General features: G+C 36.3%; 1 long non-coding RNA gene across 4 annotated transcripts; it reads left to right on the forward strand.

Moving 5' to 3' along the window:
- Positions 1-502: 502 nt before the first annotated feature.
- LOC118914992 (uncharacterized) lies at positions 503-24,179 on the forward strand. 4 transcript variants are annotated; one of them, XR_008992883.1, is made up of 6 exons: positions 503-949; positions 14,062-14,393; positions 17,034-17,114; positions 20,502-20,571; positions 22,436-22,675; positions 23,775-24,179. It is a non-coding gene; the product is annotated as an uncharacterized LOC118914992 (long non-coding RNA). The 4 variants fall into 4 exon arrangements; XR_005025839.2 differs by lacking the exon at positions 14,062-14,393 and adding an exon at positions 21,948-22,055 and having other exon boundaries at positions 529-949; XR_005025835.2 differs by lacking the exon at positions 14,062-14,393 and having other exon boundaries at positions 543-949.
- The last annotated feature ends 196 nt before the right edge of the window (positions 24,180-24,375 follow it).

A 24,375-nucleotide genomic window follows, 5' to 3' on the forward strand; every position in this document is an offset into this window, starting at 1 on the left:
AAAGAGTTAAATATAATAATGACTGTCAACTATTTAATGTTGATGAGACAAGTCATTTTTGGGAGGCACCCGATTAAGAATTTATATGAAAAATGATACAGAATTGCAAAGTGGCCATAAAGCAGAGGCTGTATATGTGCACCCTGAAGAACTTAGTGAAAGTGAATGAGGTGACATAAATGATGGAGTTTGTTGTGATAAAAAGGATGAAGATGTCCAGAAGAGAGACAGGCAGAACATGTTACATTAAAAGAACTCTTGGAAACATCTCATGATATTGAAGACACAAGCATTAACATGCTGGAGGTTGACTCAAACTCCAAAAGCGTTACAACATAGAAGCACTATATTATATGATGAGAAGTAGGCATGCACTGTTCAAACTACTCTTGATAAGTTATTTTTTTATTAAGAAATCAAACACTATGTTTCTACTCTTTGAAATTATAGTTCTAAATATATCTTAGTTTTACCACTTAATATTTTTCTACATATTTTCAAACTATAGTGAGAGAAATGTTAATTTATTGATAAAAAGGTTTAAGTTACAGAAAAAATAGTAATAAAAATTGTAATTTCTCCTTGACTAAGATTGTTCTGTATGGTTTCAGCTTGCACCATCATTTTTATATTCTCACAATACCATGCAAAGAGAGAACTGCCTGCATCTACAAGACTCCATCTCACACACACACTAGAGACACTCTTAACTGGTCTATGAAGAATGAAGTTGCCATGTTATGACCTGCCAACGGAGAGAGCCAGGGAGAGAACTGCTGGCCTCAGCCCTCTGGCTGTAAGGAGCTGAACTGAACAACTTCATCAGCATGGCAAAGAATCCCAATCTCCAGATGAGGCCACAGTCCTCACTGGCACCTTCATTCCAGCCTGTATACTCTGAATAAAGCATCCAGTTAAGCTATGGCTGGACTCTTCACCTTTGGAAACTGTGAGATAATAAATATATACTGTTTTAAGCTACTTTAACCTTAGTGTGTTGTTTTAAGCTATGTTTATCTTAAATACGTATTGAACTAGAGTAACCTTTATCACATTAATAGATTAAAAAATATTTTGACTGACAAAATCAAATAGCCAAATGAAACACACAAGATCATTTATATGTATTATGCAAATAATAATGAAAAACACTCAAAATGCTGTGTATTTTCTATGAGCATAGGCAGATAGATAGAGCCGAGGAAAATGAGAAGGATTTACATTGTATCCTAAATAATGGTTGTCTTTTGGAGATGGGAAGGAGATATGGGAATGAGACCTGAAGTGTCAAACCATAAGAAATTCAAGTTTAACACAAAAATTAATGAAAAAGAAAAAAAAAATCACAAAAATGTTGATAACTAAATAAAATGGAAGTTCAGAGATGTTTATGATTTGTAATTTTCTGTTTTTTTAAATTCCTAAGCATAGAATGTCTATAAATTCTAATATCCAATACACATTTCAACACTCATTTACGTGCAGCCACAAAAAAGAGATAATAAGGAATTAGTAAGGAATTTTCAAAATGGTTTGTTGACAGTAGGGGCAGTTAATTGTTGAGTCCCAGAGAATAAAACCAAACTTAAATATGTTCTTCCTTTCTTCTGCAGAATGGCTGCTCTCGGGGTTTTAGGGAAAACTTCCTTTCTTTACTACTCAGCTAATTGCTTGTACTTCCTTCCTAGGTTAAAGCAAACTCAACTCTCTGGCCCCTACTAAGAGGAAGCTCTAAAGCTCCTCCATGTATCTCACCAGGTAGTTGCAATTGCTTCAAAATAACTGGAGTGCTTATTACTGATACAGATACTTGTACTGACAATACACTTACTGAATCAATATTTCTGGGAATTGTGGATAAGAATTTTAATTTTTACAAACTCTGGGGAATTCTTACGTACTCTCATTATTTTTAAAGTAATTATTACTATTTCAGGACAAAAACAGAGTTCATCAAATAGCAAAATGTTTAAAATTTTGTAAGCAATTGCTATATACAGGGCATTTTATTTAAAACACATTTTTAGGGAGATGGGCAGAAAGCATTTATGTGCCTCAATTAAAAAATGTATAATTTTCTCTTCATTAGACACACTTTACCCCTTGGGCAATACACCATCGTAAGGTTCAGGATGAATGAGAACTACCCAACCCTTTGCTCTTTCTATCTTTCTTAGTACTTTCAATTTTAATCAATTACAAATGAGCTGCAACTTTGAAAAAATAATGAATTTCCTTTTCTCGTCTCTGGTATTTACCAATTGTTAGCTTTTATCACATTTACTATGTGTGTGTGTGTACGTATTTTTGCTGAACAATTTTAGAGTAAATTAAATATATCATGAACATTTACCACTAAACATTTCAGTGAATATATCAACCAAAAAATGGGATATACTTTTATATACAGTACAATTTAAAAATATGGGAATTTTAATATTAACATACTATTATTTAATATACCATCCATATTTAGATTTTGCCAATTGTCTCAATGAAATCCTATGTAGAATTTTTATATATAGAATATAGAATTTCTTCTAACCCAATCTTCATGTCATTTTAAGTCTCATTTCTCTGGAATGGTTATTCACCTTTTGTCATCACAACATTGGCATTTCTTAAGAGTACTTAGTCAGTGATTTTACTGAATATTCTTTAATTTTTTTTATTGTTTCCTCATAAATAGACGAAGATCATGCATTTTTGTTAGAAATACAAGTGATTTCTTGTCCTTTTCAGTGCACTACATTAGGAGACATGTGATGTCAGTTTATCCCATTCTTTGCTAATATCAACTTTGGTGACTTTAGGTAAGGTATCATTTACCAGGGTTCTCCACTGAAAAGTTATCATTTTCATTGTGATTAGTAAGTAATTGGCAATGATATATACTGACAGTATAAATATTCTATTCGCCATCAAACATTTTTTTAGTTTTAGCATACACTGATGATTTTTTTCCCTACATTTATTTCTGTGATCATACAAACAGATTTCATGACAATAATTTCTCTACTTTATTACAAGGAAGATCTTTCTCCTCCTTTATTTATTTATTATCAGCATGGGCACATAGATTCTTTATTTAAAACAAAACTGATTACCATTGCAATTCATTTAGTTTCTGAGAGCCCTTTACGTTTTTGATGTCTCCATAATTTTTTGAACACTTTCAACTTTCTAACACAATAGAATATTCTAGATGATTTTCTATTTTCCCTCCATAGCCTTCAATTAGCCATTTCTCTACAGCTCCTTGATTCTTTTAGTGAGAAATGGTATGTCAGGAATGAAAATGTGCTCCCAGATGCTCATGGCTATGGGTGTCTTTACTTCTTGGCTTTTCAGTCAGGCAGAGCTGGTATTTCCATCTTTAATTTTACCCATCAGAACTGTTCTATTTCTTTTCCCACTCCATGTTTGTATCTTCCTTCTTTCATAATGAGATTCCTGGACCCAACTTACAGTCAACTTTGAGAACCAGCGTAGCCGGGACACTGACAGCATGGTGGACGAATGCTTAGCAGACAAACACAAGTCTGCCCATGAACCTGGGGGAGTTAAGTTTTCCCCTTGGTTCCATACTCAGTTACTCTGCACAAGGCAATGCAATGACTAGAAAATATTACTAAGACACTTTTCATCTACACTGGAAATGGAAGCAAGGGACCGTGGCCCTGCGAATGAAGTATTCTGGGCCATCACAGCTGATTTATCTTAGGCTTCTTATTTCTAACCAGGGAATAATAGAGTCAGATGGAGTAAAGACAGAAGTCAAGGTGTATACCATATCCTACACTGTATTACAGCTTTGTAGGTTTATATTTGGATTTGGAAATGACACTATATGAAAGTAGGCTTGTAGAGTAAATAAGTAAAGATTCTGCCCCACTGGGTCTGAAAAGATTACAATAAAACTCAGAAAACAGATCTAAACCAAAATTGCTTCAGTTTCCTTATTGGAAATTACCATACACAGTTGAAGAAAGGTGAAATTGACAATAAACGTGGGAAGGCACTAAGTTTTTTGAAAAATATTTTCCTAAATTGCATATCAATAAAAATAATTTCATTTATTGCTTTTGCTTTTCTGTTTCTCCTATAGTGCAGTAGTAACAATTATTCATATTTATAAAGTACCAAGTGCTGTAATAAGCACATCACATGCATTATCATATTTAAGTCTTGAAATAATCATGGATGGAAGAAATTGCTGTCCCCACTTTATAAATACAGAATTTGGAGTTCATAGAGGCTGAATAACTTACCTACATCCAGAAAGCTGCTGATGGAATCAATATTCATATAGGCTCTGTCCAGTTGAAGCCAATATATGTTGACATAGCACACTAACTAAAATGCAAAAATCAATAATTTTGCTTATTGAGAATTAAAGAGTCTATTTAATGTAGCTCAATTTATGAAAATGTTCATTTTAATTCATTACTTTGACAACTCTTCTCAATTCAATAGCTAAAAAGAGAGTAAAATATGATTTCCTATCTTTCTTTGTCATATCATCCCCATCTAAACATAGAAAGAAACACATTACTCTGGATTCAGAGTACTCCTCCTCATTAGAAAGAATTTAACAAGATTCAAAACTATTTGAATGTATAGGTGTATTCTAGAAGTTCAACATCAGTGCCAATCTAAAAATAGGTACCACTTAGACTAAGATGTAATTTTCCTCTTTATTGAATTATTTAAATATTTCTTGCACTAGTGCTTTAGAGCTCAGTTCTTATATAGAATTATTACTATGCAGAACTCTTACAAATCATCCTGCTGTTGAAGAAATTACCTTTTCAAATAGCCTCTCCTAACTGGAGTGAACTTCAGCTATTCTTCGTCCTATAGGCCACTTGACTAGTCACTTGCCCAAGAAAAAGGCAATCCTCGTTTATCAGTCCGGGCTGGGAAACATCCTCAGCCCTGTTTGGCCAGGGGATGAAGGTTATCACTTTTGGGATGCTCCCCAGGTCTGGGAGGCTTTTCGTCTCTACTTTCTGAGAGAGGAATCTTTGTGCTCCATTCTGATTTAAATGTAAACTAACACATTTAAAAAATGTCCAAGACAAATTAAAAGGCCTCACTGTAAATTATCAAAGAGGAAAATGAGTTAGGGCCTCTATTTAGTTCTTTGGGTTTATACCTTATATTCCATAAAGAAATTAGTACAAAAACTGCAATACTTTCCATATAAAAGTAGAAAGGTAGAAACATTTTCATTTCACTGTAAGTATTGGGCGCTAGCTCTTCTCTGTAGGAGTGTGAGGATGGTATCCATAGGCTTTATTTTTATATTTTGTAAATAAGGAAGAGATAAATTCATACTTAAAGTAGTTTAATTCAGAAAATAAGAAGGGATGCAAATGCTGAGGGGTCAGTACAATTATAAGCCAGATGATTGGTGGCAAAAACAATGATGCTCATGATGATGATGGTAAAACACATAGCTTACATAGCACCACACATAATTGTAGGCAGTTTACATATATATACACACACACACACACACACACACGTGTCTTTATGTGTGTGCACATACATGTTATTTATATAGCTATGTGTATATATAGAGAGCAAATATATATGGGTCTCTCTATATTTATAACTATGTGAGTTAGCACCAGTTCTATTTTCATTTTAAAGATGGAGAAAATAAATAAATGAGCACCAACTATGTTAAAAATCTGGGCATTTATGCAAGGACTTAATGGCAGCTGGAGTAGCCCAAACTACTTCAGACCTGGTCTTGGATATAACAGATTTGAGCCCACATGGCACTCATATTTAAAGGACTGATAGGAAAATGGGATTCAAAAAGAACAGGGCGAAGACCAGTATGTGGAAGATGGACAATGGAGTTTAAAAATTCAATGTAAAAGCTTTCTTACACAGCTGGGTCACTCTTGCTGTTTGAAAATTATTTTATTGTTGCTTAGGCAGGCAGACAGTACGAGTGTGAGGACATGGCTTTGGCAGTAGAGGGATGTGGGTTTGAAGCTCAGCTTTACAATCCTTTTTTCTACCTGAATAACGAAGAACAAGTTATTATCTTGTCTAAGACTCTGGTTACTCATTAAAGGGCTGTACACACTTCGTTGTGAGATGTGAAAGGATTTTATGAGAATCCTGTGCAACAGAGCCTAGTACAGATGGTCGGTTCAACAAGGTTATTTACTGCAGTTTTCCTTCTTGCATCATTGATTTCTACGCCACGCATATTTCCTAAATTTTACTCTCAGCCATTTACTCCTTTCTCACTCTCAGCAAATCATCTTGCCTTCTGCAACACAGAGAAATATCTATCAGGTGTAAACTTTGTCAGTCCAACGTCCCCTAATTAGGAGGATGGGTATTCAATTAAGACCCAAGTGTCCTTTAATTATAATCATGTATTCCCAAGCACAATTCTGACAATGTTATTACCTGTCACTGTTTTGAAGCTACAACACACCATCTGAATAATTCTCAACCCGTGGCCCCTAGACTATCTTGATCGAAGTGAAGGAGCCTGTCTACTAAAATGAAGATACTGTTTGCACTCTAGAACTTCTGAATCAGTATCTCTGGGGAGGGGAGGGGAATGCTATAAATCTATTCTTAGCAAGTCTTCCAGGTGCTTCCATAACCCAAAACTTGAGAGTAACTGCATTTCAGGCGTGAAGTATGTATTTTTTTTCCCCAATAGGAGACTAATATAATGCCTGGTACATAGATAACATTAAAAAGTATTTGAATTAAAAGATGAGACAACTGGAAACCTCTCATTTCTGGAAGAAAGGCATTTTTATTAAAGTCACCACAAATCGCATAGCTAGATTTTGACAGTTACTCTCTTAACATGTCTATGTGTTTGAGGCGGTGGCAGAGCTGATGAGCTTTGCGGGGCCACTTCCTGTCCAGTGCACGCGGCTGGCCCCGGTCTGGCTTCCCCACACTATGCTGACTTCTCTGCTACTCTGCCCCAGCTCCACGGGCCTCACTGCCCCATACACAAGGCACATTCCCCTCATGACTTCCGTACATGCTGCTCTATCTTTCTGGACTTTTCTTCTGTTAGATACATCACCCTTTGCATAAGAGGCACTTTCCAATGAGATCTTCCTTGAGCTCGCCTGTTTAAAATTGCAATTAAATCCTTAACCAGAATTCTCGATCCATCCTCCCAGGCTTATGTATATTCAAAGCACTTATTACTCTCCAACATGGAAAATAAATTTGCTCATTTACTATATTACATGTCTCCACAAACTGGATTATAAGCTTTATGAGGAGCAGGCCTTGGTTGAATTTGTTCATTGTTATAATTCAAGAGTCTAGAACAGTACCTGACATGTAAGTGCTTACAAAATACTTTTTGACTGACCTAATATAGAAGTTTTTAACCTTCCATTAACTGTGTTTGCATCCTATAGAATCTATCTGAATGTACACATAATACATAATTTCTCTCTTTGAGAATTTGAATTATTAAGTGATAAAAAACATGTTTATTTCTTCAAATGCAAAGTTATTAAGTTTACATGCAAATCAGAAAGTATATTTTTGATATCATGGCCCACATAAGCAGCAATGGGGAAACATGGTTACAAATAAAATCAAATTAGGATTAGGACTTAATAGTAATTGAGCCTTGAAAGTTGACAGTTTTATTTTTGTCAGCCATGGAAGAATGTATTATCTAAATATTGCAGGTTTAAAAAAAGTAAAATCAGAAGAATAACATTGAGGACAGTCCTTCCAAAGCTCTTAAGAAATATAAGAAAATTCTCTTAACTGTACTAGTGATAAGAAGATGCTTCCTCTTCCTGATATATTGGATGTCAATGCAAATATGTTTCAAACACTTAAAATGTATGCAAATTTTTAAGAACTGAGGGGTACAGTAAACTTTTTGGTTAAGATTTATGGTAAAATGTTAGCCTCTTCCTCTCTCTGTCTGCCTCTTAGCTAGCTATTGTTGTGTATTGCTGTCTCTTCTACTCTTTCATTTCTCACTATCTCCTCTGCCACCATTATAGGGCGAACCACCTTCCTCTGTCTTCTAGACAATCTTCACAAATTATACAAGGTTCATGTAATAATTTAAAAATTGTATAAGAGCTTTTCTCTTTTGCCTTCTGATTACTTTTGTCCCAGCATTCTAGAAGCACCAGAGTGTCACAACATCTAGGAAGTGAGCTGTGCAGATTAGGATCTATTGCAGAATGAAGACTGAGAAATTATGGAGAACATACTCCTCTTCCAATCTTCGTGAGGGCATTTTGCAGTGAGACAATTGCTCGGTAGTGAATTTTGTTGAGAATTTATAATCTGAATTCTCTTATCTTCACCTTCATCTTTATAAGAGTCAAGGGATGAGGGCTCATTTTATGGTGTGTTCTCTTGTTGATAAAAAGTTCTTCTTCCATGTGTGGCAATGACCATTGCTTCCTAAAGCAATAGGTGCTTTAGGAGGATTTTGCAGAGGGGAACTGACCTGAAAACTTTCCCCTTTCTGATTTGGGGAATAGGGAGTAGAGTGGAGGGAGAGGAATTGACAGAGAAGGCCAGAGAAAGAAGAGAATCCGAAAATATCCACACTGTTTTCTCCATTTCCCAGCCCCTGAACTCACCCTGTACCTTGGAAATATCCAAATGACAACTTAGAGAGAGAATCGGGAGGTAGGTAGGTAGCTAGGTGAGAGAGAGGATGTTTTTATCCAAGAGAGATTAAATATCAAAGGAACTGTAACTATCAGGTCTGATTAATCTTTACGGGATCAAAAGTTTGCCTACCCCCCACTCCCCTGCAACTCACAATCAGCAAGTGATGAGATAGGAGGAATTTAAAGGCATACATGAAAACTTACAGACAAGCAACATAATCCATATATTTTTATACACATTTGCAACTTGTTTTAATTAAATTAATGGTCCCACTGTATCTCAATCAAATGATCTCTATCCCATGTTTAAAAACCTTAATGTCTTTCCCTTAGTACAACATATAAATTAACGTTAGGCTAGGCCTACCATCTACAGAATCATTTGTTATTTAAAAGATATCATCTTGCTCCAGCTTCTGACTGGGTCACAGGCTTCAACGGATAATTTAAGTTCTTTAAATGCGCTAAACACTTTGTAGCAGTCTGCCTAGAGCATTCCCCTTTCCATTTTTTCTCCTGTCTGTTCTTACTTAACCTCCAGTGCTTACCTAAATGCTATTTTCTATGAGTTTTTCTGTAATTTCTCAATCTGTAATGGTTAAATACCTCATTATAATTTTTTTGGCATTCTCTCCTTATCTTCCTAGAATTGTAATATTGTATAATTATATACTTATTTGTGTAGCTCTACTTCAAGGTCTGTAAGCTCTGTGTTTTTGGACACTCTACCCATTTTATTTACTCAACACTATTTGCTCAAGGCACATGGTAGACATTCCATATTTTTAGAGAATTAAAACTTAAAATTTTTTTTCTCCCATGTTAACTGGGCATAAATTATTTTCCAGGAAGCTTGGATATCTACTGTGTCATGTTCCTTCAATTATAACGTCAACATTTTATAGTTACTTATTTATATTCTTTCTTGCCATTACTACTGTCTGGATTTTAGCCCAAGTGATTTTTAACCTCTAATAGAGCATCTTAAGTGAACTGGATTTTCAAATTTGTATAAAGCCTTCTTTGGAATGGGAATAAAAGGAAGATAAGAAACAGTGAACTACAACTAAACATTCTTATCAACAGTGCACTTATATCACTGAGATATTAAACAAGAATAAGCTATTGTTTTAGAGGTGCTCTTAAATCCCAGAAAACAAAAGTATTGTATACATAGAAAGAACAGCAACTAGCAATTTTCCTGTTATATTAACATGATCATGTCTGTTTGAAGACATGAAAAAGAGTGTATTTCAATGTACTGCAATTTGATTAGTCAACTAAAAGCGTGGATGGGTTTATTGAATATTGTGATAAGATTGTAGGTATAGATTCATCCAAGACGTTGATGGTGCATTTTTGTCATGAGCATCACAATGCCTCTGAGGGTGGCTCTAAAATTTAGCAGAACAAGTATCAACGGTGGGGTCACAATGATTCCCTGTTTGCCCCACCCCCTCATTAGCTGGGTGAGCTCAGTTAATTTGCATAATTCTCTGACTTTGGGAGTCCTACTGTTATAAAATAGGGATATTTATAACTGGCTTCTAGAATTGCTAATATATATGAAGCACTAAACACTGTCTTCACCTATTAGGTACTCAATTAATGGCAGAGTTTTTAAAGCATAGAGCAGCTCTCAGTACATAGTAAGTGCATAAATCTGTGTGATGTAGAATAGAGTTCAGGCTCCAAGTCCTTATGTGGGCTGTACAAATAGGAAACATAATGAGATAGTTTTCTTTTAACTTTTCATTATACAGAGTATCAAGTGAAAAGTGGTTTTATTTTTATCTTTTCAAAATCCCACAGAATAACAACTAAATTGCTGACACATTGATAAGTGATTATCTCTTGGGCACAGCCACACAAAATGGTAAAGAACATATTATTGAACTGGTGTCAAGCATGGTGTTCTGCATACACCAGATGTTCCATATATATTTGTTAGTTTGCTATCACCTTTTTAAAAACATTTTTCAGATTTTAGCCTTTTAACATTTCTCTTGGGGTTCTGAGTCTCTCTTATCCACTTTAATATTGTGTTCTTTTTTTTTCATTTAAAACTGATGGTTTCCAATTCAGCTCTATTTCAGGATCCTCCCTGTTGTTAAGACATATTAAAGACAGCTCACTATGTCCTCTCCAATTATGCCAGAGAAATAAGTTATAGTGCTTCTCTACGCAAATACATATCAAACTAGTACCCAGGCAGTCACCTTAGTTGAGTTGAATCATTCTGTGTAGAAGTATATGAATGTGGTAACACTGCTGACACTGGCACTTTGGAATTTAGAAATACAGTCAAAATTTTAATCAGATACTCTTAGTAATAATAGAAAAGCCTTATGAACAGTAGGAAGTACTGGAGTTTGTTTTCAACATTGCAACTTTAAAATCTTTGTATCTACTTCTTATATGTCAAGGAGAACCCTGTATCAATTATTCTATCCTTCTGAGATTTCATTCAGACATTGGGAACTGATCTCTAGCAAATGCACAAAGTATCTAGGCAAAAGGATTGCTAAATGGGAATCTGTATTTTAAAGAACCTGTTTTAAAAATATTTTCTCTGTGTATTCATGGCATTGAAGAAAGAGGGTTACATAAAGATAGTGATCTGGCAACTGCAAACAGAAAATAATCAGTAACCAGAGAACCACTCCATGACCTTACTGGGCCTATTAAAATTATTTATAGGACATCTTCACTTCCTTTACTATTCTCTTCAGTTCCTAGTAAGAGGTTCACGGCATGTCACTTTCACATTTAAATTTTTGACTCTGCTGAGATCCTGATTACTTTTAATGGATTACACTAAATTTTAAAAATAAACAAACTAGTACTTTCACATTATTTACTATGTGCTATTTGGTAAAGCATCAATATAAGCAGCTGAACTTTTGGTGTTCCATACTTTCTTCACTATTGTAAAAGAAAGCTACAAAATAAACCACTAGTAGGGTAAATACATAGACACTTTGCTGATCTCAATGTAAATAGCAGATAGGAACTGTATTGGGGTATTAGTCACATGAGTTTATCACAAAAAGACTGTGGTCATATTTCCCCAAAGCGAACTCTGAGGGATGTTTTATTAGGAACCAATTCAAGGATGAATTTCTGAAAGTATGGATTTCCCCAGGAAATCAAAAGAATTTCAAAGTAGAGGCCCTATGGAAGTCTATTTCAAAGTGAACATTAAGTATTTCCCTCAACCCATCCTTATGTTAAGGCAATGGAAATCATCTTGTGAAGTTCTAGAATTATTCTTATGCTTAGGAGGATTTTTTCATATTGGCAGGGTGTAAGCTTACACACAGAGGAGAGCATTTGGAAAAGACTGAGTTGTCTATAAGCCCTGGAAAGTCTCTATTATGGGTCTATTATTGCTAAGTCTAATAGAGCTGCCCTAGAATTTCAGAATGTGAGTCTCAAGTCTACAGTCCATTTATAGTGGACACACACAAGTGATATTTATACCCATAACACTGTTTTGACATGTTAGTTTCATCACTGAGACCTGGTTACCAGGCATTTTCAAGATAATTTACATGGATCACTTCTCTCACAGTGCTGGTTATCAAAGCTGAGTGGAACAAATATGCAATCAAACTTTATTTACTTAGCTTGAATATGTGAATTAGTTCCTGCTGTTTTAACAAGTATCCAACTGGTATTTCTTAGAATTAAATGATGATCTCCAAGTGAGAAATATAGTATGTTGGTAATCATTAGCATTTTATTGACCAATTTGGAATCACTGAATAAAATTGGAATCAAACAAATGGCTGTTTGTATAGTAAATAAGAATAAGACAAAAGGAAAGATCTTTCCCTTCCGGCACTGTTAATTCTTTACAAATTATTAATGAGAATATTAACAAGAAGTAAAAAAAAAAAAAACCCACATAATCAGAATCAGAATTAGCCCCAAAGGGCAGACAGTGTTCTCAATTACTGAAATTCTTAGAGGATTCTAACTCCTATTTTATATTTGAGAAACGGTGTCCTTAAAAATTAACAGAATTGAAATGTGTAATATTTATTATCTCTAATAAAACTTTTCATTTTGTTTACATAGATAATGTTACAAAGTTTTGCATAAATATTGGAGTTACTGCTTTCCCAAGATGTTCACGAAGCTTTATTAATACTTTCTCTCATAATGTTTTCCCTGTTTGGGGATACCAGAAGGACATACAATGGTGCCTCCAGCATTTTTGTATTTCCTTAAAGGCAGGGCATTTAGAAGGTTTGGAATTCTGAGGTGAAATGGGGATAGTAATGTTTTGGAAAATTACACAGAGGCAGGTAAAAGAAAGGGAGAGGGGAAACCAAGGGGAAAAGGTGGAAAGGGGGAGAACAGGAATTCACAGTAAGGATTTTGACTAGTGTTTGACTAGGCATATTGCATGTGTCCTTTCATTTGCTCCTTACACACTTACCATGGAGAAAGAAAGTGTTCACATTTTAACAATTAAAAGAATGAGGCCCAGATAGCTTAAGTAACTAGACAACTAACAGTTCTAATAGAGGAAGGACTTGAACTCAGATCTCTCATAATCTACAGTACATATTTTTCCACTACATCCTGGAATCATGTTTCAAAACTGGGCAGTATTTGATGGTTCCTTAGATACTATGTAAAGAAGAATAAAGCCTGACTCTGAAAGTTACAGATTTGCAAAACTAAATTGCACATTCCCACCAGGACTCATGATAAATTAAGAGTGGTGGCTGGGCCCTAAGATGTGGCTTGACTTCTATTAGACAGACACAGGTGAGGCTGATAATTTGAACCCTCAAATCTACCTGGACATGCCTCCTCCTGTCATCCTAAGAGAACATGCAAATAAAAGAGAACTCACAGTAAAAAAAACAAAAAAAAAACCCAATAAAACTATCAATGATGTTACCTGGTGTAAATACTTCACAACAAGATGCTGATTCTTTTTAGTATCCACTCCCAACATCCCTCATTGACCCCATGCCTCAAGGGAGAATCAGGTCCCAGCACAGCACAGACAGATAACTCAGGGGCTCCTCCAGAAAGGAACTTCTTCTATACCAAGAGAGCTGTCAGCTTGTAGGAAATTCTCTTCACTAAGCCATTGAGGAATACATTACCAACGGATCATCAGAATTTGTAAAAAGGGTTACAGTGGTTGTTTTCCATGGGCTAGAGAAGACAGGTCTGCTGCAATGGAATGAGGTTCCATAGTGGAAATGATGGGATCCCAGAGTGGTAGGGGTCAGATGTTGGCATGTAACCTTTGAAGTATGGTGGGCACAACTGCCATAATTAGCCAGAGAGGTCTATAGTGGTGGCTAATTATTCCCAGGGCACTGGAAATGAAATAGCTGAGCAGCCCCTTAATGTGCTGTTTTCACTTGACCAGGCAGAGCAATTCCAGGACCACTGAACAAAAATAAGACTTGAAGAACTATAGTGGATTTCATGGCCTCTTATTCAATTTTAAAACTTAAATTATCTGATGGACCCACAATGACTTGATTGGCAAGGAGACCACCCCACCTTTGAGGAAAGTCCCTGAGAAAGGGCCTCAGCTCTTCACTGTGAATCTTGCTCGCAGTCTTCTCCAGAGGCTATTATCCCTTAATAATGTGACAGAGAAAAATCAAATAAGCAGACCTTCCGTGATTGCTAAATACCTCAGGTCTGAAAGGAGCCATGTAATCCATTGGTCAGTGAGGGACTAATGGAGAGCAGGTGAGAGACGAAATCTTGGCAAGGTCAATCTCATACTAAATTATTCAAGATAGTTTCTTCTGTTATTTCCCTAGTCCTAAAATATTTGGAGTAAATATATATATATACACACACACACACTAAGGAATTGGCAGAGTCCTCACATTGAGGGTTGAAAAGGACCTTCAAATCTCACACATATTCTGTTTATTCTTGATGTGTGATAGGAGTTAGGCATGGCCTGGTGGCTTGCTTTGACTCATCAAAGCCGGACAAAGGTGAGCCAATTAAGAGTTGCCGTATCTCCTACCCCCTGCTGGAATGACTATGGAAACATTTATTGAGAAGGAGCCTCCTTCACCTTAGGCCTTCATGTGGTCGCAAGCTGCAGATCAGTTACCCGTGCTTTGGAGATCATTTTACAATGGCATAGCCTGCCCTACCCTTACTGAAACACAATGTCTGATACCCAGAAAGCACTTGGTGAATTCTTATTATCATTATTATTAATTTTATTATAGTAACATTTGTATCCCCAAAGTGGGGGCATAATAAGGAGTCAATATCTTTCTCTTAAATGAGTTTTAAGGCAATAAAGTACAAATCTTTTGATTCTATCTTCACAAACAGGAAAAACCCGAGTCATTCAAATGACTTGTCAGAGGGGGTTGAGTGGCAACACTTGGATCCAATGAGGTCCCATCAGTGGGAAAGATTAAACTTTATGTTTTCAATACTATTTTCCTATTGATTATCAGTATAAAAGTAGAAACAAATACTTTGGAGGTCATTGCACTGGATGGCATGATAACTCTAATAATGAATTCAGAAAACCTTTTAAAAATCAAGTGTATACATAAAAATGTTAACTCAAATGAATTACTACCAGTAACAGTAAAATTTGTCTCGAATGTCCATATGAACTAACAATGGCTATTGATTTTCAGGCATAAAAATTAAATTTTAAAAGAAACAACTAAGTAATTTCACCAGACAGAAATGTCAGGTTGAACTGAAATGTAGCTCAGTTTCTCTTAAACCTTTGCAAGGGAGCCACAGGGGGAAAAAAGCATAACTTTCTCTGGTGGCAGAAATTGCTAACAGCACTAGAGTAAATCTGCTGGTTGTGAAACACGTAAGGACAGAGCTGGAGCGGGGAGGGAAACGCAGACACATCAGAGGCAATTTTTCTGTGGATAAAATTAAATCACAGGAGAAAGCAAGTTTACTGGAACACAACTGTAAATGATAAAATGAGAACTGCATTTTCTAAAATAAGAATGTCTCTCTTAAATAAGTCTTTCAGTGGTATCTCCAAAATCAACTGCATGATTTAAAATTCTATAAATGAAATTTTAAATATCCTATTTCTGATGTAAACGAAAAACTAGTGACTTGAATATTTTGCTTCTTCTTTAGAGATATCTACCACAACAATAGCTACAGCAAAAGACTTCAATGGAATTTGTATTATATATTAATAACGAGCATATTACAATCACAGTAGTAATTTTAATAGGCTTGATTTGCAAATATGTGGGTAACACTTTTTCCAAGTCATTGAAATAACCAAAACAGCTTCTGCTCTGAGAACTGAACAAGCAGAAATTATTCCGTAAACTAGGACATAGTATTAGACTGTATTTTAATTTTTCCATTGTTTGGTGAGACATAGTAACTGAAATAGAACATTTGTAAAATGTGTTATAGTAAGAATGAGGAATTCCAATTTTCTTCACTTTGAGATGTTTTCCCCTTTATTTCAAGCCTACAGTACAGATCATATGACTATCAAAAGAAGCCTTAACCAACCAACCAGCAGCGTTTCCAGCAAACAGTATTCTAGGAACCACATGGTTCAACTTGTGCAGGTATTAAAAAATAAAATAAAAAAACACACAAACCCATGCACAAACTACCACATCAGTTAAAACAATCTAATTATTAAGTCTGTATCAATAAAAACTTGTTTTAATTTCTCTATATACACATTTCAGTTGGTAAGCAACTTTTAGACTTGAAAGTTGAATATAATGATCTTCTCAGTAACAAACCATAATGAAAAGTAACTATTTTACCAGGGGAATATATGCATATATATATTACACCTGATAAAACATACACACACACTTATATATATCAACTGTGTATGTGTGGCTCAAATTCTATGATTTGTATACCATATTAAAAACAATATAATAAAGGTTCAAATTAATTTAAGCAAGGAAATAATCATGTTTTCCTTTGGTCTAGAGTGAAAATACTGATCCTCTCCTTTACTTGAGTTTGTCTCAAATGTCTTGACACTACGTTAGCAGGGATAGTCAACCTCCCCTGAATTTGTAACATATATTAAAATAAAAGGTTTTCCGCTAACAAATTCCACTAGAATTATTAATTCTTTACCACTGAAGTTTAGTCATTAGGCAGATGGATGGGTTTTTACTCCTCCTATCATTTTTAATTGTCATGGAATTACATTTATCCTCCCTAAATCAGTATAATGCATGCTGTGCTTGGTTCAGTTGAAAGGGATGCACCCTGGAAGAGATAAATTATTCCATTATCACCAAAACATTTATTAAATGTCTATATTTTTAGGAGGCAGTGCTGAGTGTTAAAAACAGGAATTAATTAGGTTCAATTCCTTCCTTGTTGTAGGTTGGAGCGTAGGATGTCCACACAGCAACAACACAGGCATTTTAAGGTCATAGATTAAACACGGGGAAAGAGCTGAATTAAGTAAGTTTTTACCATGAACATCTGCACCCTTGAGCAAAGTATATCAGTGAGTTGGGTGAAAAAGGAGACCTTCGGGAGACGTATGTCATGGTGACTCACAACCACTCCACCAATCATGTCAGAAAGCCTGTTGCCCAAATCCTAGGACTTGGCTGACTGCGCTTCATGTGAGAGTGTGAATAGAAGAGGGTGGGCACAGTGGGATTTTTCCTAAAGCTTCCATATCCCACCTCTGATATTACTAAAGGGAAGGGATTGCCAGCTTGTATCTGCTCTGTGTAGTTTTAAAATACTTTATATGCTATGGGGAACAGGGGTCAAATAGGATGTTAACTAGTCATTGGCAAACATGGAGAACCACAGTAGAGCACTGGATTCCTATCATAATGGTAGAATTTTAAGTACGTGCTTCGAGAATTATACCCATTTTATATATCAGACATTCCTAATACACCAACATACCATGGCCTTTCCTTCCTCTCCAACTGTAAATGATTACTGGATCTTATTAAATCTACCATGTATCCATCTCTGAAACACATGCCTTCTTTACTTTTTGCAGGGAAGCCAAATTAACATAGACGGTAATTTTTTTCTTTCTGGATATTGTAATGACTTCCTAGCCATTTTTCTTGTTCTTTGGTCTCTCTACCAATCCTGTCCACAATAGGTCCACAAGGCTGACCTGAGATGAATGTCTTTTTCAAAAACACACATCATCTTATACATTTTTCACTTCAAAAATCCAAGAGCTCTCCATCAATTAGGCAATGCAGTCTTGACTATTAGATTAACACATACATGACTCTGATATGTCAATTTTTAGCCAATACTCACTCACTACCTCTCTATCCCCCCATTTTGGCCACAAGTTTGATGAATTCATTGTGATTTTTCATGCTTATCAGTGTGTGTTCCCTCTGTTTGGAGTAACAGTTCTCTTTCTTCTCTACTTGAAGAACCCATACTTTACCTCTAATAGCAAATCCAAATGTTACCTCTTCTGTGTAGTTTTCTGGTATGTCCCAAGGCAGTGAGCACTCCCTGCTATTTAATCCTTGGCATTCTATGCATCTGATTCTCCTATATGAGGGCTCTTCAAAGGCAGACACAGGGTCTTACCCCATATACCCTCACGTGCCAGCATTCTCAGGAAATTAATATCCTCTCATTACCTGATGATCTTGATTTTCATAATTATTTCAAGCCCACTGTTTCATTTTATGCTTTTCGTAAGTTTGTAAAGCATTGCACAGCAGATATTATTCCCATATAACAGATAAGGAAATTGAATATTAGAGCCAACAAATAATTGAGAGTTTTAGTTTCATTTTAAATATTTGCTTTGTTTTGTTTTACTTTAGCTCACCATCTCTCCAGCATATCATAGTCTTTCTTATATAAACATTACATTTAATCACATGTGTGTGTGATATGTCTGTGTATGCGTGTGTGTGTGTGTGTGGTGTGGTATGTGTTTCTTCCCCCTTCCCCCCTTCCCTGTTATAGGATAGAAAAAAAATTACGTGTTTGTATGTACATGACTTTCATTGAACATTCATTAAGGATCAGTATATTACAAATCAAAAAATCCCCGAGCCTTTATTTCTTTCATTTTGACTCTAACCTCATCATGATATAATCTATGGTTTGACAGATGTTCCAACTAAGGCATTATAAAACATTTTAGATAGGTGCTTTAGGGTAATGATTTATGAAATAATCGTTGAGGTCAACTACTATGAACAGAGCATTCCAGAAGTCTTAGCACAAAAGTTCTCATAGATCATATCCTTTTGTGCACCTTAGGGGAGGTAACCATAAATTTATTTTGATAATGTCTATGTCAGTATATCTTATTTTTCTTTTATGCAAAAGGCTGAATATTAGTATAAGGGAAAATCTGTGATAAGTAGAGCCGAATGCAAAAGGAACTAGTTAATGTTGTTCCTGTATTTCCATGTTGAAAATAAACTAGATTCATTTATCATTCTACATGGAAGAGAGAGGGGAAGAATAACATTAGCCAAATATACCAACTCATTTTTCTTTCCAGCAAACAGCAAGATTTAAGACCGTAGATAGGGAAATAATGAGAGGAAGAACATTTAGGCAGTTTAAGGACTCTAAAAAGAAAAGCAAATGACTAGATAATGGATTTTATGAGAATATTTTTGTTTTAGTATATAAAACAAAACCATTCATGCAGTTTTCAGTGGGCATGTTGCTTCAGCGGCTTCTATAGTGGCTGCCATGGCTTTGTCCTGATTCATTCACATAAGGTCGGTCGTCTAGTCTCTATTTGTGAGCATAACCCTTTCTCTATAAGCAGACGCCTGGGATCTGTTAGTGACTTCCTTCTGACAACTGCTTGTGTACAAATACCTCTTCTTATCTGAACATTTAGAGAAAAGTTCGGTAAATAAGCAAGATTCAGGAGGGAAGACATCAATCAACACTAAAATCATGATTTCGATGCCTTGAACTCTTGCTGTATGTTTTGTCATTCTTGGGTCTTTCAAGTAGTTACTGAGACACAAACTATTTGAAATGCATGCTCTAAAATCTAAGTGGGATGCAGCCACGTTGGGAGTAAAGAGCTATTTGGAGGATGAAACCATTATATTGTGTCCAAGGATAAAAGACACTGTAAATATTTAGTCCTTCATAGTCTCAAACCACTTAAATGGATGAATACAGTCTATTCATTGGTTTATGGTTCTAACTTCCAAGAAATGTCAAATTCATGTGCTGTCCCAGAGCACAAGATTTAGCTTTTGGAGTTTTAATTTAATTAAAAGACGTGTAAAAGCACATAGTCACCAGCTCCCTATTGGCTCCACACCTGTGTAGGATTATATGCAAACAATATTTGAGTTAGCATTGGCAGTCACCTATATATATATATATATATATATATATATATATGGGCTAACTAGCATGACTGTAATTAATTGTATTTTTTTTAAACATAAAGACAAAAGGAATGCAGGAAGACAATTTGTAGGAACACTCTTTTCAGCAATAATCTTACATATGATGTAAGGCTTAAACTTGCCAAAATGAAATCTAGAAATAGAAATCCATCAGCCTCATGTCTAAAGTAAATCATAATTGTTCTGAAAATGATTAACGCTGGGTGATAGCCAATGTTTCTTTGATAAAATAGTACTTAGTCTGATTCTACAATTGGGTAGACAGGAAATGGCTCACCTTTTGGTAACGAATTAATGCTTTCACAGAGGGCTATAGTAATTCCAAAATATAAGCTACAAAAATGTCTAGGATGCCAGGAAATTAAACAGAGTTTTCAGCGGTAGCAAAAAATTGCTCTTTTTCTATTACTGACTCACACACCTCCTACTTTTGCTCCTTTCTTATCTGTAGATTTTCATGGACTTATTGCTTGAGAAACTTCTTAAGAATTCTCTCTGCTGATTCGGTTGCATCAAAGTTAGTGAACGACGGCATGACAGTACTCCTTGGTGAATTTTTCAGCTTGCAGAAGTTACACAAAGTATTTTTCAGTGCTTTGTAATAAGGTGGGACACAGGCAGAACAAATTCCCACAATTTGTCAAACGTAGTTGTTAAAATTGTAAGAAGATCTTAAGATTTCCTGATTCCCGGAATGCCAAAAACTACTAAGCTGGGTCTCTGTCATCTTACGGTGTGCTTAAATGCTGCTTTTGGACACACATCTCCCCAGTCCACAGCGTAATTCCCTATACACAACAGAGCCAAGCCCGGGCTTCTCCTTCCCTCAGGCATAACTTAAATCCATCTAGAAAATGATCTGATCTGCAGAACGCAGATCACTTAAAGCTGGAAAGAAGAACAAAGGCCTGGAGACAGCACAGAATGTGGTTATAGTAGTCTAAGTTAAAAATGACCAGAGCCTCAACGAGGGATTTGGCTGCTAGACGAGTGCGGTTATTAATGGACAAATGCTCTTTGCCCAACGGGGGAGCTGCTTCAACTCCGTGTGGTTATGGGAATAGGAAATGGAAAGAGACAACACTTTACTGGCAGACACATTACTGACCCTGCAGAGGCAGCAAGAGTAACGAGCAGAGGAGGCTTTAGAGAAGAGTCCTGCCAAGCAGAAATAATTGCTGCAGGAAGTGCAAGATACTTTGGACATGATAGTGACGGGGTTGGATTCCCCTCTATCAGAGCAGGATGCATCAGCCAAATGGGTTTGTGAATCAAATCATCCTAGAATATTGAAATCACTGAGTAAGATGCAAGGGCACCCTGGTTCCTGTCCATTTGTGAGTCATGGATATTTCACTTATGACACATACGGATGGTCACTAGCTGCCCATATATCTGGGATGGTCCTAAGTTCAGATATTCATTCTGCAATCTGAATATGTCTTGGTTTCTTGCTTTAATAAACATGGTGGCCAAAATTATGTACAAAGCAGTTTTTAGGCTAGCATAGCTCTCCAGATAAGGCTTAAAATGAATAAACAAAATGGCCAGGATATTTTTTTAAATAGATTTTTTTTTTCAAATATTTTTGGCTAGAAGGCAGCAAATATTAAACATATGCTTTCAGATTTGATATTTTGCTTATCTCACATTTCAAATTTTTGTTGCATATAATAGAAGCAAGTCCTTATGAAAAGTATATTTGGAACTAGAGCCGATATAATATAAAGCACAAAACAGATGAAGGAAGAATAAATAATACAAGGGCATAAATAAATAAAATTAAATGAGAAAGCAAGCCATGTTACTGAAGGCTAAGTAATATCTAGACATGGCGCCTCCTTAGAAGTGGATCGTCTGTTTAGTATTTTTTCTCCTCGCGTTCACTTTGACCCAGGGAAGCCAGAGAATAGCTGTGTTTGGGAACAGAAGCGCCCTTAAAGGAGTCAGGCAGAGGGACAAACCCGTATTCACCTCTGCTGCTTACAACTCAAGGCGTAAGTGGGTAATTCCTGAAGCCAGACAGCTTTTACAGAACTATATTTTTGCAAATGCTTAGAATTCTTCCGCTAACAATGTATTATTCCATTTGTGAGGGATTATTGAATTTTAGAGCAGGAATTTACCGAAGGTCTTTGAGCCTCCAAAAAAAACCCATTTGTTTAAATGAAACTGCCCCTAGAAAGGATCAGAACATCATCAGCAGACACTCGGGCAATTTTCTTTATAATCATGTTAGAAAATCTTGCTTGCCGGAAAAGGCCTGTAAGATGACCCTCTTAAGAGCTATGGGAAAAGGAAAATAGGTGTCTCGACGGGGAAAAAATGGAAGTAGAAAGGTATCAGAAATAAACTTGTGTGGATCTCTCTCTGCCTTTTCTGCAGTTTGCCTCGCTCTGCGTCCAAAGGGGTCCAGCGCTGGCTGCTCGTCCTGATGATGAAATTACTGTCAGTCCGCTGAATAGTCTGCACGGAGCATGCCACCGTCACGGCAGGATTGTTTCTGTATTGAAAAAGCAGAAACCAGCTTCTTGGCACTCCGTCAGAGGAGACGTGATTTCCTAATGGAAGTGGAATGCTCAATCTGAAGAGTTTGGGGAACTTTCCCCTCTGCCATGAAATCTGGTGAATGGTTTGAGTTTTTCCAAAACTACTTAAAATTTAGCTGCTGGGAGGTTGTGCCGACCGTTCCAATTTTCCTTTCAGTTTTGCATTTTGTTGGATGCTTCCCTGAAGTCTTTCAGTGTAGTTCCGTCATTAGAGCTGGAAGGTTTATTATTTATTTTGACAGTCACCAGCCTGTTTTGTCAAACAGTACACATTACTGCTCCATTTGACAGGTGTTACTCTTAAAATCCTTTGCTTTCTTTTTTTCTCCCTTAAGTGTGGCTTCTCTATCTGCTGTCTTGTTTGCCTTCCCAAAGGAAGCTCAGTACATTTTCTGGTGGATAAAAGCTTTGTTTTGTTGCTGCTTTTCACTGACAGATTAAGAAGCCATTGGTCAAAACTTTTTTCTTGACTTAATCTAAATTTTGGTGATGTGCTTAAGGGGGATCCAATGGGAGTTAAAATAGAATAAAAGAATGGATAGTGGATACTGTGTATGGGGCAAGAACGTACTGCCGTCTCACCTAAATGTACGTATTGCAAGGTTAGGAAAGTCAAGACGAGCTTTAAGTTTAATCATGTGAGGCTTGAGTAAAAAAATAATATAAGCCGTGTGATGTATTCCATACTCTCACACAAGAAAATACAGGTGGTAATGATGACACAGAAGAGAACAATAGATCAGATTAGAGAAACCAGGGAGGTCTTTCTGGAGAAAATGGCATCTGAATTGATTTTTAAAGATAAATGGTAATACAGACAAAAGAAGAGATGATGGGAGGGACTTCTATATCGATACCAGTATGGGAAGGGTGTTGAATTTAATTTTGGATATGCTGCTTGCAACATATAAAACATTTGGGGGTTATTTTTTACCTGATGTCCTTGGTCCATCACTGTTACCCTTTCAGTTCTCCCACTTCCTTTTCTGCTCAAATGTCACCTCAGCTTGCCTTCTCTGACCACCCAGGGCAAATACTTCTCTATCACCTTCTCCATAGTCCTCTATCCTGATAAGTCCTGTTATATATTTCTTAAAAGACTGTTTCATTACCTGTCAGGAAGAAAAAGCAAATATTTGTGCAATGACTTATGTCAGTCCCCTTCTCTCTCTTAGCAGTGCTATGCACAACAGTGCTGGAGCACTTCGCGGATAAAATGCAACAGGTTTATTGATCATCGTTCTGATGTTCGGGAATTTAGGAGGGCTCCTCCAGGGTGACTCACTTCTGCTGTGTCGTGTCACCAGAACTCTCTCATTCAGGTGGTAGTTAGGCTGGAAGATCAAGGATGGCCTCACATGCATGTAGAAGGCCTTAGTGCTAAGCTGTTGGCTGGGCCTCCTCTCTCTGCATGTCCTCTTTTTTCCAGAAGGACAGCCTGGACTTCTTTACCAGGAACCTCATTAGTAAAATAAAGAAAGCAGCGGCTGCATGTCTCATAAAGCCACGGTCTAGTACAGCTTCTACAATATTCTATTGGACAAATCAAGTCCAAAGCCAACCCAGAGTCAAGGGGAGAAGAAACAGATTCCATTTTTTATCATGAAGAATTGCACATATGTACAGGCACAGAAGGAAGTGCTACAGCCCTTTTTGCTGACTATTCATCACACCTTCTAGAATTTGAACTTCCCAGTGGCCTCATTTGATTGTGTAGAATCAAAAATATAGTTGCTCATGTATTATTAGTTTTCATTATGCATCTAATGAAATGCG

The sequence above is a fragment of the Manis pentadactyla genome, chromosome 12, assembly GCF_030020395.1.
Source record: "Manis pentadactyla isolate mManPen7 chromosome 12, mManPen7.hap1, whole genome shotgun sequence".
Lineage (NCBI taxonomy): Eukaryota > Metazoa > Chordata > Mammalia > Pholidota > Manidae > Manis > Manis pentadactyla.